General features: G+C 39.7%; 1 protein-coding gene and 1 long non-coding RNA gene across 7 annotated transcripts in view; one reads left to right on the forward strand and one right to left on the reverse strand.

The window, feature by feature from the left end:
• LOC142138425 (uncharacterized) overlaps positions 1–13163 on the reverse strand; it is a 261296-nt gene that overhangs the window by 129553 nt on the left and 118580 nt on the right. The window lies entirely within an intron of this gene.
• LOC142138426 (uncharacterized) overlaps positions 1640–13163 on the forward strand; it is a 63070-nt gene continuing 51546 nt past the window's right edge. The window contains exon 1 of one of the 2 annotated variants that reach the window (XR_012688033.1): positions 1640–2319. This is a non-coding gene — a long non-coding RNA (uncharacterized LOC142138426). The remainder of the gene's footprint in view (positions 2320–13163) is intronic. The other variant, XR_012688032.1, reaches the window with a different exon arrangement.

A 13163-nucleotide genomic window follows, 5' to 3' on the forward strand; every position in this document is an offset into this window, starting at 1 on the left:
GCTAAAAATTATTTAGTAGATACTGCTGACAGATATGACTTTTGACAGCCAGAAATATTAATGCACAATTAGGGAGGACACCCCAAAAGCACTGAGGAGTGCTAAAAATTATTTAGTAGATACTGCTGACAGATATGACTTTTGACAGCCAGAAATATTAATGCACAATTAGGGAGGACACCCCAAAAGCGCTGGGGAGTGCCAAATATGAAGAAAAAATAATAAACCTCTATCCTCCTCTCTGCACTAGCGATTTTGGTTAGAGCAATTGCAAGAACAATATTGTATTCTCTGTCCCTGCTCTAATTAGCCTATGACTACACCCTGCTCTCTCCCTCTGTCAAATGGTGATGGATTGCTGTGGAGGCGTGTATTTATAAAGTTGAAGTATCGCGAGAACCGAGCCCCGAGATCCGACGACGTCACAATGACGTTCGGCCTCGATTTGGATTCGGAACGGGCGGGAGAGTACCGAGCTGCTCAGCTCGGTACTCGGATACCCAAAGTTCGGGTGGGTTCGGTTCTCGGAGAACCGGACCCGCCCATCTCTAGTTTATAATTAAAGGAGAATTACCCTGTGACATTTTTTTCTCTAGCTGTCACAATATTTCAGTTGGGATCTGACTCTACCCTGTGCTGATCTATCAAGAGTGCCCCAGTGACTACCAGAGACAACTCTGTTCTGATGAGGCATCTATTTGGGGCTACATTGTCAGCCATTACCCTCCACTAGATACTGTAATGTGGGGATCAATTCACACTTGGGCAGATATATAATTTTTTAATAATGGGCTATATTACATCCCATGTCAGTAGACTCCTGCAGTGTTGCCCTGATGCTGCCCTATCACTCTTTCTGTACTGTTGACTTAAGAGCTGTTACACTATCGTGTCATCCCACTTTTGTAGAGAAAAACTGGTGCAAAAACCTACAGGCTGGGACTGAAAGTGCCAGTAGCTTCCTGATTGATTGTGCTGCCCTTCTCCATGATGCTAACCCAATGGGAGCCAGAATCCACAATCATTACTATCCTGAACCCCCTTGTTATTCTCCTCCTGTTCCATGCAGGTGGCCCCTGGGTATAGGTAGCATTTACTATAGAACCTTTTAGGATATTGGTTCAGGAATACAACATTACACTGTCCATTTTATTAAACAGTAGCCAGTGTTCACCGTCACACATTTCTGCTACAGACCATATATACAGTATAGAACAGTGATGGCTAACCTGTGACACTCCAGGTGTTGCGAAACTACAAGCCCCAGCATGCTTTGCCAGTAGATAACTAGCCGATAGCTGGCAGAGCATGCTGGGACTTGTAGTTTCGCAACACCTGGAGTGTCACAGGTTAGCCATCACTGGTGTAGAACATGAAAGGAAGCACATTATTATTAGCTGTAAATATCTCCTGAAAGATAAAGTAGCACTGCTATAAAATAAAACACAATAAATATCCAGCTTTTACATTCAATCAGTAGAATGACTGGATCTTTCAAAATAAATGAGAATCTGAAGGATAGTTGTTATATTCAACTTTTTTTTCGTAGAAAAGTAGGTACAAGTAATGCAAACTTATCCCCTGACTCTTTTTACTACAGATATATCAGATATTCTATATTTTTAATACATAAAATTATTGCAGTAAATTAAATAAATAAGCATTATATAACAGCTTACCTTATTAAATTCTGCTGCAGCTTCCTCTTCAGCTAGGAATTCAGCGAGTGAGGCGGATCTTTGAAATTCACGTCGAACTTTGATGAATCCATAAATATTCAGTTGCCGTATAAAACTTTTCATACAATCGGTTTCGAAAATTTTGAAAGGACCTGTTCTCTCTAGAACTTCAGTTTTAAACAGTTCCTTATTAACCATAATACAGATACCATCGTCATCCCACCGAATAGATTTAAAATGATCACTTTCTACAATCTTCCACAGTTTACTAGGAAAATTAAGGGATAAAATATCTCCCAGGACTGAGTCCTCATTTAAAAGGAACCGTGGCTTTTTCACAAATGGCTCATCAGCCAGAACTTGTGATGTCTTTTCTTCCATTTCAGGCTCGATATTTGGGATTTCATCAACTGCCTGATCATCTACTGGAGGTGCTGAAGGCATTATGGATTGCTGAGAAACCTCTTTTGAGTTTGTCATCATTATTTGATCTCCAGCACATGCTGATTCTTCTGCAGAAGGATCCATCTCTAATCTTGAATACGGAGACCCCTGATCATGTGCAGTTATCAGACATAGCTCTCATACATCTATAGCATTAAGATGCTGGGAGATCAATGAGGAATTCTAGAACACCCCAGTAAGTATCATACATACATACATATTACATCACAAAGGACCTCAGTTGCTAGAAGGTTACTGGCCTTTCAGTTATGTTTTCTTAAAGGCAAAGACTACTATTATTGCACCTCTCTGTATGCAATAATACACATGCAACATCTATTTCCATGTCATCAACAAAATTTAAAATATGTAGTTATTCACCATCTATCTTAACTTAAACCAATCTGCCATTAATGTAAAATGACAAACATAAGTTCTCAAGGCTTCATCCAACCTGAAATTCTACTGTTTTTAAATTGTATTTGATCAAAGAGGAATAATATTTTAAACCAGAGTTTTAACCTTCTTGAACTGTGACCCAGGCTCAGTGACAGCCAAATTCCTCTGGGTCCCCTGTGTAAAATAAGAGCAGCTTTATGTATGTTTAAGTATGTGTACATTTGTAGATACTATTGTTTTGTTGAAACATTTAGAATGTACTATTGTGCACTGTTTTGTATTGAGTAAGTGTGTGAGGTCACCAGTGTGAGGTCCGACTGGGACCCTAACCCCCCTAAAACCTGGCCAGGAGCCTACTGGACCACCCGCCTTGGTTTCATCCCATTCAGTACAGGGGTGTCCGAATGCATAACCGGCAGACAAACAAACAGACCAATGATTTTTATATATAAGATGGTGCATTTTTCTGATACAATTTTACATTATTTGTCCTTACTAAATTAGCAGCTCTTGTAAGATATTGCATTGGTTGCATGCATGCTAACTATTACTATATCACTACTAAAAATATTTTTTTAAGGTTTATTCACCATTTATCTTAACTTAAAACAATCTGCTATTAATGAAAAGTGATAAACATAAGTTCTCATGGGTTCGTCTAACCTGAAATTCTACTATTTTTTAAATTGTATTTAATCAAAAAGGCATTTTTTTAAACTAGAGTTTTAAGCTTCTTTGACTGATGCCCTGGCTCAATGACATAACCAAATGCCTCTGGGTCCCCAGTGTAAAATAATAGTAGCTTTAAGTATGTTTAAGTATGTGTATATTTGTAGGTACTATTGTGCACTGCTTTGTGTTGTGGTAAGTGTTTTATTATCAGGACAACCTTGAATATATATCTTTAATAATATAATATATGTTTAGAAAATCTTCCTATACGTTTCAGTAATATTATTAAAAATTTTGGTGGAAAAATCACTATATATATATATATATATATATGATAATCAAAAAGTGATAATAAACAAATATATAAATAAACATAAACAAAACACCTCCACAAATATGTGTTGCAGCCAAGTCTCCAATATCGGATGGTTAGACCGAAAAAGGTATCAAAATGATAAGTTATGGAAGGACGGCGCCTTCAGGTGTAAGAACAGATAATTGTGTATATATAGTCAGTAGGCTCAGAGAGTCCAGAGAACATAAAGTCCCGAGAAAAGTAGTAATGCAGATGGATATCAGCATATAGCAGCATATAGCAGCAAATCAGATTGTCTACATATATTGTAGTATGAGACATTGTGCAGATTAATAGTATAGTAGTATGCGTACCAGAAATAAGTAAAATAACAGCTTATCTGTATATAGGCTACTCAGTCATCCCAGGTGGTGATTTCCTTTGCTCGCAGAAACAAGATGCGAATATAGTATGTTCTATTAATAACTGCTGCATCACTGCTCAATAGTAGGAAAGATATAAGAAAGCCATATGGTGTAGTATTTTTGCATACAATTTATTCAGCAGATTAACACTATAAAATGCAAACTCACAATGAAGATAATAAATATAAGCTTATCTGTATAATATACAGGCGAGATCACTGGTGGTCATATCCCTGGAGGTAGTTAAAGATGTCCCTCTAAAGGCTCCATAAAAAAGCTCAGGGAAGGGTGATATCTTAATTTGTTACTCCCAGGGTAAATCAGTGAAACAGGGTCTCAGATAGTACAGTTGTGGGCCTCAATGCGTTTCGTTCAGTTTGAACTTCATCAGGAGGAATTAGGTGATGTTTAAAACTATACCCTTTATATAGGGGTGTGTAGTGCCATTTTGCGCTAAAATTGCTGGTCAAATGACGTCACTGCGCATGCGCAGAGCGGCTTTTTTTTTTTTTTTTTTTTAATAATAACACCTTATGGTGTAATTAGTACATTCCTTCCTGATAATTGTCATCGTATAGGTTTATATTATTTCCATCAAAGGTGGAGATAAATCATGTAAGTTGTTAAACCATCTGCCTCAATTTCGAACAATAGAGAATTCATATGATTGCGGACCTTTAATTAAACATTCGTCATTGTCTGCTATATTTACATAGCAAAATTAACTACCATTAGCCTCCCCTGCATATCACTCCTAAAATCTCCAAGTGAATTCAGCCTAATTAATAATGAAGACTAGCAGGATTTTCTTGGTATAACAATAGAGGCAATTCACTCTGTCTGTTAGGTTTATAAGTATCCTTAGCCAGCTATATAGTGAAAATAGTAGGTAAGATAGACTTCTGGTTGTCAACCTCTCTAATCACAGACTCACATCTACAAATGATCATAATTTCTACCTCTGAAGGAAGATCAATCGAATTTCGGTGACAGGAATTGATTACTAACTACCTGTAATGATTCTTATTCGGGATTGGGCAATATCACATAATTATATTTGTTCCTGATAATTATCATGTAGGTTTATATTATTACAGTCCTCGATTTTTACTGCTCCTATGGTTGTGGATGTATGGGTTTCCTCCACCCATGACTTTAACAAGATAACGTGATAGACTTGCAGTTTTCGCCATCTGCCGAGATGCTGTACCTGGTAATTGACTAGTCCTACGGCCTCTATTCACTCATAAGGGCCTTGCCAATGTGCGTACAATTTGCACTTTTGAGTTGGTACCAGAACAAGCACCTTGTCACTTGGGTTGAAGGTGCGTAAGGTGGCTTGAGTGTCATAACCCTTTGTTTGCCATCCCTGTGCTTCTGTTAGATATTGCTTTACCAATGGATCGATCTGTTATAGTCGATCATACAATTGGGCTACAAACTGTATTGTTTTTGGCTCCTTGGGTCTCTGCAGTGCTCACCCTTCTTTGAAGATATCCAGAATTCCGTGGGGGTTGTCTCCCAAACAGAAGCTCAAGGAGACGGAATCCCTTTGATGCCTTGGGCACCTACCTTATCGCAAATATGATATAGGGTAACAGGGTATCCAAATCTCTTTTATCCTGAACCATGGCTCATCTAATCATTTATTTAAGAATCCTATTAAACACTCAACCAACCCGTCGGTTTGCTGGTGATAAACCAAGGTCTGTAGTCCTTCTACCCCTAGCAATTTACACAACTCCTTCATTAGATTTATTTTGGAATTCCAAGTTGAGTGTACATTAATAGTAACTCTTTTGCATTAGTACTTGATTTAAAATTCTGTAGAGGGATTACCTCAGGATATCGTGTAGCATAATTAAGAACTACCAATACATATTGATGTCCTCATGCAGAATTTTCCCAGGGACCCACTAGGTCCATGACAATTCGTTCAAATGGAACTTGAATTATAGGGTGGTACCAGGGGAGCATGATAGTCTGGTTTAGTGGCATTCCGCTGGCATACTGGGCAAGCTTGACAGTATCCCTTGACTGCCATGCGTATTCCTAGCCAGTAAAACTTCAGGAGCACTCGATTTTGAGTCTTCTCCTCAACCAAATGTTCCCCCAATAGGTGTGTATGAGCTGTTGCTTATACGAAAACGATGTGTACCTGGGGCACAAAGAGTTGATTAACTAATTTCTTCTGCACCACTGCTACCCTATATGGTAGATCCCCTTTGATTATAAAATAGCGTTTTCTTCCCTTGCCGGTCTTTCAGCCTTCCATACTTTATTCACTTCCACCACATATTTATCCATAGTTGGTCCCACACAAAGTCCTGGGGGTAAAAACATTTTCAGTGATTTTCTCTGGCAAGTTTAAAGTCGCCGATGTATTAAGCGGCGATTTGACATAAAATCGCCTGAAAAGTGTTTCTTTCAAAATCAACAAGTATCACAACTCCCCTACAAATGTTTATGTGACTCACAAATAGATTCTTATGAAATTACTGACTTCCTTCCTTTTTGAGAAATGTGTACAGACCTGCCATGGTGGCTAAATCCTCTGGAATCATTGTAGTATGATTGCTTGGCTTTTTCCAAACATGGCTTAAACAAAGCATATCTAACATGGGCGAACCTAGTGGAAGTGGGAATAGCTCATTTTTCTGCACATTGGGCGTAATATGCGGCCAAAAATGTGCACACAAAAATAATATATTTCAGCCCATATGCTGAGTCGCACACAGGGAGAGATGCATCCAACTCTGTATTTATTATTATTATTATTATTATTATTAATTTTTATTTATAGGGCGCCACTAGGTGTCCATGCCGCCGTACAGGGACAAACAAAATTACAATACAAGGTGAGACAGCACAGTACAGTAAACAATAATCACAGTAACTCAACGCTAGGGTAGGGGGAGGGGAGAGTCCGCATACAACGGAGCCCAGAAGGGAGGGCACGGGTAACAGGGAAACTCCCAGAGGGAGAGGATGGAGCGAGAGGGGATGGGGGGGGGGAGAGGGTCCTCGAGGAGGAGGGCTGATAGCTGGAGAGCAGAGTTAAAAGTGGTGGAGACAGGAGGAGAGATGACCCTGCTCAAAGGAGTGTACAATCTAAGGGGCGGAGTAGACAGACAGAGAGACATGGGGGAGAAAGGGGGAGAGAAGGAGGAACGGAGGATAACTATGAGGGAAGAGGAGTGAGGGGGAAGAGGCAGAAGAAAAGGTAGGAAGTTAAGTGGGAGACTGAAAGGCTTTAAGAAAAAGGTGGGGTTTTAAAGCCCATTTGAAACTGGACAGATTAGGACTGATATGTATCAGTAGCATGTGCCAGGTTTACAGCAGGTGTACATGCAGCCGCATACACAGAACCAGATGAAAAGTGCAATTAAACTTTGTAAACATTTGTTTTCATAGGGAAAAACGCATTTGCTATTTGGCTTCAAATAATACAGTAGATATAACCTTCCTTCTCGCCTGAAATCTAAATCAGACAGTGGTTAGCTAGTCCTGGCGATCATCATCGTCAATGTGTATTTTCAGCAGCCCCTCGGCTGTTCAAATAATATGTCTGTAAAAGGAAAATGAGTCTGTGGTAAGGTTGGCATAAGCTTGCAATTCTAGAAACACGCCATTACTGTACCCAGCCTAAGATAGAACGCCCCTCCCCTCTGTGGTCACACCCTTTTCAGGTGCAGAGATGTGGATGCAGTGATGCATGCAACTCTGCATAGGTGTAGGTACTTTTGCATTTTTTATGGGCATGTGCAATGCAAAATCATGTAATATACGTTATACAGATGGGTGTATATTCAGCTCTGCAGGAGACCCATTATTTCTGTAAGAAACTTTTTTAACAATGGTGCAAAAGTTCAGTAACCTGTAGTATTTTCTAATTTGCATTAGTTGATTAGTTGCTATGGATTGCTACATGTTTGTACTTTGTTTCTAAATAAACTCTGCTGAGTTGCAGGAATATGTGTGCACACCTGAATTTTACATAGTATGTAAAATTTTAAACATTTTTACAAACTGACAAACTGTTCAAAAAAATATTTTATCCTGTTTATAAAATTAAATTTACAAGCATCTAAAATATAAAAATGGTGTTGGTTGTAATGCACCAAGACCACTTGATGGGCAACAGGAGGCCTGCAGGCTGCTTGCAACCCAGTAAGTCTCCTTGTTCTGTGCCCCTCTATAACCTATTTCCTGCTTTATGTCAAGACTGAACAGGAGTAGCCAGCTTCTGCATCACAAGGCCTACTCTACACAACACATGGAGATGATTAGATCTGGGTGGTCACTGGTCATCCCAGTGAATGAAGCAGGTGAGCAGGTATGAGTGGAACATTGTGTAAGAACTTTAGAGTACATGTGGAATCTGATGGTATGTGGTAATCTGAAGGCACCTGGGGTGGCAAGGTAGATTTGGAGCTGGTTTTTATTACTTAATTTAAGGGTAATGAGCAGTCCTATTGAAGGTTGGAGGATCCATATGCTGCCCTTGATGTGTAATTGGTTGTCCATCACTGACGTAGGCTGTACCACATATAACATATGTGTAGGAATCTTCCAACTAGTAAAATCTCCCTGGAAATAATTTGCACATTTTGGTAAATATTGTTCTGACAGTAACAGTGTTTGCTTTAAAACCACTATGAATGCTATGGCTGAAACTCTTATATATAACTTATTTGTGGCTGGATCACGTAGAAATAATTATTTGTTGAAATATATTTCAATTAGTGGCGCAGGCACCAATTTACATAATTGCAAAGGTACTGTTATATTTGTGTATTGAGAATGTACTGTAGCCATTGTGGAGGAAATGTGTTTCTGTAAGAAAGGAGGAAAGGAAATCCTAAATTAAGCTAATTAATTATTTTCATGTCATGTCATAGTAGACGTGGGAGTGCTTCCCCTTCCCCCCAACACTCCACAAAATAATGTTAACACTGAAGTAAAATAAATAGAAAATGGGTGGTCATGGAGAGCAGATAACAGGAGGTGGTAAGGAGGTAGGGGCACTAGATAGACACAAGACATGAGGAAATAATGAAGGAAGGACAGATAAATTGAGGTTGGGGGTGAACATAAGACAAGGGAGTAGCAGATTTTAAAGACATGGGTTCAATGTTGCCATTCGTAATATAAGAGGCAGGGGTGACAAGAGCATTGTGACACTTTGGAAAAGCTTTGTAGGACCAAATACCTGGGAGCCATATATGACTTATGTGTGTGTATTCAATGTTACGTCTGTGGTGTTTGTATGTTTGGTCAGGGCAGGGTCACCATCAGGGGGACTGATGGGCGGGAGGCACTGACAAGGGGCCAAGACTGCCAAGGAAGACCACTTTGACTTGCCTGCCCACCCCTTTGAATTAAAATGTAAAAAAAAAAAATCCCAGCTTTGCGACAGATCCCAGTCTCTGATAGGCTGTAAACATACCGCTCAGTGACCTCATTAGCATGCGGTGCGCTACCAGTCTATCAGTGAGTGGTTGCTGCTGAATCACATCAAAGAGGGAGAGAGCTGTAGAGGAGGAGCGTAGGCAAAGAAACATCAAGGTAAGTGAATTGAGGGGTATCTGCTGCTTTGCAAGAGGAGCAAAAAAGGGACAAAGCCAGGTAGTATCTGGATCCACTCATGGTTCTGAAGTCTCTTGTTTGTGTACAACGACCTGACACCACTGGTATTGTACTACACTGCCTCGTTACTGCCAGAACACACTGTTTTCTTGGCGCATTAAATACAGAAACCATGGTATTATCAACAGCTGGCTCCTAACTGCTCATTTTCTATCTATATACAGCCCAAATTTAATGGAGATCATTATTATGGACTGTGGTTATATTTACTGAATTAAATACTTTTGCAAATTAATAGAATGTATATATACAGCAATCAGCCATAACATTAAAATAACTTGCAAGTGAAGTGGATAACGTTGATTATCTTGTTACAATTACAACTATCTTTACCATTTCTGTTCATTGCTTATGTTTTTTTTGTGGAATAAAAATACAAATAAAAAAACTACTATCAATGCTGCGGTAAAAGTCTAAAAACGTTATTTATTCAAATATTTTACCTGGTAGTTTTATGAAATAATATTATATTAGGACTGATTGGTAATATCTTTTATATTATTTTTAAATCTTTTATATTATCTTTTATATTGGTCAGTCATCATCTATTACTATGACATCATTAATGATTGTATAGCCTTTAGATTGTGTTGATTGAGGAAATTCCTTTGTTTTCCTGGTGCCAGCGGTGTAGTTGGGCATCTCCAGTATTTTCATGTCAGGACTCGTTTGATTGGTCTTATGAGAATTAGAAGTGAACTTAGAAGAAGGTGCATCTTTCTCCTCTGGCAACACAATTGGTTTGTTTGCTTTTGATTGGTTTTCTGTTATTTCCATGAACTGCGGATATATAAACAGTAGAAAACCATCATTGATTTTGAATTAAATTGATCATCTCAAAGTTGTAAATAATTTTTAAGGCATAAACAGGCAATCTGTGGTTCTCCAGCTGTTGCAGAATTACATGTATCATAATGCTGGCACTTTTACAATTCTACAACAATTGGAAAACCGCGGGTTACCCAAGCCTGCTTTAAGGAATAAACTGTTAAAAGAATAATAAGTGTCTCTTCCTCACCTCCAATGGTAACAATTTGTCTACTCGCTCTGGTTCATTATTAAAAGTATAGAGATCTTCATATGTATCTAGGAACAGATCTCTGTCTAAGAATGCTGGTTTGATGTTTTCTTCAACCTAGGAACAGATTAATGATCACTGTGTAAATGTCAAGACTTGATTGGTTTGGGTAGATATGAATGTATCTAGGACATAGTCATCATCATCATCTATTTATTTATATAGCGCCACTAATTCCGCAGCGCTGTACAGAGAGTTCACTCACATCAGTCTCTGCCCCATTGTAACTTACAATCTAAATCCCCTAACATACACACAGAGACCGAGAAAGACGAAGGGCAATTTAATAGCAGCAAGTTAACCTACCTGCATGTTTTATTGGAGTGTGGGAGGAAACCGGAGCACCTGGAGGGAACCCACGCAAACATGGGGAGAACACACAAACTCCACATAGATAAGGCCATGGCCGGGAATCAAACTCATGACCCCAGTTCTGTGAGACAGAAGTGCTAATCACTAAGCCACCGTGCTGCCCAATAGTCAAGAAGGTGTCAGGCACTGTCCCCACACTGTCCATACATGCCGGGGATGTCTCCTATGCCGAGCCGCGTAAGTCAACGGGACGTACTTCTGGCTTTCGCTGTGTGCGCATGCGCAGTCGGTCCTTCTATCTCCTGTATGTCTCACCCAAAACCAAACCTCCTTGCGGGGGTTCCTTGTGAAAACCGGGGGTGCTTTAGATGGGGGCACTGACAAGGGGCCAAGACTGCAAAGGGAGCCCACTGTGACCTGCCTGCCCACCCCTTTGAATTAAATTTTTAAAAAAAAAATCAAAATATCCAAGCTTTGCGATAGATCCCAGTCTCTGATAGGCTGGAAACATACCAGCCTATCAGAGACTGGGTAGTATAGATTAATAGTATAAATGAGCTTCTAGGTTATTTCAATTTTAGTAGATGGCTGAAGAGTCCCTTTGCCCACTCAAAATGACATTATATTTACATATAGGCAGAGGTGGGGAACAGATGTCAGCCTGTACTTTTAATGAAAAGACTCTTGGTGAAACTGGGTACATTTTATAAAGAATAGAACATTTCTATAGCCACAAATAACAAGATTAATAAAAATGAAAATATACAAATGTGATACAAGTCATAGAGAATTACATGTATCTGAATGCTGGCACTTATAGTTCTACAACAATCAGATTACCATGATTAGCTGACCAATTAGCACATCTGTAGTGTATTCCTAAATTAGACTGACTACATCTTAGCTTCATTCTATGGGGAGACGTATGTGGGGTTAGACGTGTGTGATTTCTACACTAAGTGGGATTTTCTCACAAAGTGGACGAAAATGCACAGTTAGACAACACAGTTGGCCAAACATTGGACTACATTTGACTTTATTTTACTTCCAGCAATAAGCTGCATCTGCCACAGCCTATTTCTGCACTACTTGTCTATTTATATGGAAGACTGCTAAGAGGTAATTCTTAAAATACCCTTGCTTTTTGCTTTTACCCCTTTTATCACAATGTTTCACAAATTGCTTTTCTTAGTCTCATTTCATGGAATGACCTTTAGGACTGTGTCATCTTTCACCCCTCCACCAACACACAAATTTGTTCATATTGCACCTGCATTACTCCACTCACCTCTATTTAACACCCATGAACTGTTATCCTATTTATTATCTCTAACAAGTACAGCCTCCACCTGTCGCCAGAAAATAAAAGGCCACACATCTTACAATCCCCTTGCCTATCTTTCGCTCACTCTGCTTCTATTAGCTGGTGATATATCACCTAATCCAGGTCCCCCACACTCCTCACACACACATACATCAGAACACTACCGTTCTATAGCAAACCTCAAACACATCACCTGTCTCCCCTCTCTTCCCAAGTCCTTTAAATGTGCCCTTTGGAATGCACGCTCTGTTTGTAACAAACTTACCTCCGTTCATGATCTCTTCCTCTCAAAAAACCTCAACCTTCTGGCAATAACAGAAACATGGCTCATGCAATCAGACACTGCCTCACCTGCAGCACTTTCACATGGTGGCCTCCATCTCACCCACACCTCCAGACCTGAAGGCAGACAAGGAGGTGGGGTTGGACTACTTCTCTCCCCACAGTGCACATACACAGTTCTTCCAAATGTCCCATCACTCACGTTCACATCTTTTGAAGTACATGCTATTCGCATTTTTAATCCATTCTCCCTACGTGTTGCGGTGATCTATCGTCCCCCTGGAGCACACCAACAATTTATTGAGGATTTCTCTGCATGGCTCCCTCACTTCTTATCTTCAGACATCCCCACCATCATCATGGGTGACTTCAACATCCCCATTGATAACCCACCTTCCAAAGCTGCTTCCAAACTACTCTCTCTAACATCCTCACTTGACCTCTCCCAGTGGATTGAATCATCTACTCATAAGGATGGCCACTGCCTTGATCTTGTTTTCTCTAGACTATGCTCAGTTTCTAATTTTATTAATACACCCTTCCCCCTCTCGGATCATCACCTTATCAGCTACACTCTCACCCCCACTGCTCTAACCTCTCTACT

The sequence above is a fragment of the Mixophyes fleayi genome, chromosome 2 (assembly GCF_038048845.1).
Source record: "Mixophyes fleayi isolate aMixFle1 chromosome 2, aMixFle1.hap1, whole genome shotgun sequence".
NCBI lineage: Eukaryota > Metazoa > Chordata > Amphibia > Anura > Limnodynastidae > Mixophyes > Mixophyes fleayi.